Consider the following 1,349-nt stretch of genomic DNA (forward strand, 5'->3'; position numbering starts at 1 on the left):
TGTGTGTGTGTGTGTGTGTGTGTGTGTGTGTGTGTGTGTGTGTGTGTTTGGTGTAGCTCCAATCTGTTATTTTTTTTTGCTTTATTTTTGCAGCTACAGTGTTATGATACAAGCAGTATTGCAAAACCTCTTTGTGGAAGCAGGGTGTAGAAAGTGGTTTCATGACTCTCAAGCTATTGTGGTTTCTACTGTATTGTGACTAATTAACTGAGAGAAAAATGCTTTAATTCTTATATATTCTGATTCTTTGAATTTTTTCCAGCCACACATGCAAAAAAGCAAATAACATTTCTTGCTAAAAATAAAGGAAATCTATTTAAGGGGAAAGAGTTGGCTTGTTTATGAAACAGAAAAGAATAATGCCAATAAAATTATTGAGTTAGTTCCAAACATTAATAAATATATATATGTGTGTATATATGTATATATATATAATATATATATATAAACTGAAAATAGTACACCTATAGTAAGTAATTATTGTACACTTGGGAAATAATAGGTATCATTTAGCCATTTTATACATGCTAGGCAAGGTATTCTGTGCTTTATAATCACTGCAATATTCCTGCTAGATAGGTGTTATTGTGTCCATATTATACCATATTGTACACCACAGCACTGTGGGTCAAATAAATGAAGATATTTGCCTCAAATCACATAGCAAGTAAGGGCTTCAGCCTGAACCCAGATCTGTCTGATCCTCAAATCTTGTACTTTCGACTTAATTTTATTTTTCTGACATACAGTATTTTTTTTCTTTGCAAAGACAAGACCTGATATAAAGGTGAAACTTCTTGGCCTCTCTTGAGTCCAAGATTTAGCTGCAAATAAAAGCATGTTCTTGATAAAACATGTGGTAGTCCAGGGAAAGATCACCTAGGAAACTTTTGTCATTTCTGAAAGGTAAGCTTGTAAGGGAAACCTTGATCTGCCGCAGTGCCAGATTTCTTAGTGCTAATCTTATGGTGGGAGTATTTTCCCCAGAAATTTTCTGAATTTAAGAGAAGATTATAAATATATAATTGTCAACAGACATTGGCATAATATGTATTTTTTTTAGTAAATGCCCAAACTACCCTCCATTATCTTTTGCAAATAGGAGAAAAAGCTTTATAATTCCAGGCATTTTGTTTAGGAGAGAGGAAGTAATGAGTGCCATATGGCATGTCTGCTGCAAAAAGTGGTACACTATTTTCTCATCCAGAGAACAGCACTAGGTACCAAACTGGGATCGATGCCATGGGACCACGAAGCCAGGAATACTCAGGGAAGAACTTGCCAGGCTCCTCTAATTTGTCCACATGCATAACCCTCACGTTACCACCTTCTTCAAAGGCAGACACGCA

The sequence above is a fragment of the Callorhinus ursinus genome, unplaced genomic scaffold (genome assembly GCF_003265705.2).
Source record: "Callorhinus ursinus isolate GAN/ISIS: 27379988/994484 unplaced genomic scaffold, GSC_fseal_2.0 scaffold28, whole genome shotgun sequence".
Lineage (NCBI taxonomy): Eukaryota > Metazoa > Chordata > Mammalia > Carnivora > Otariidae > Callorhinus > Callorhinus ursinus.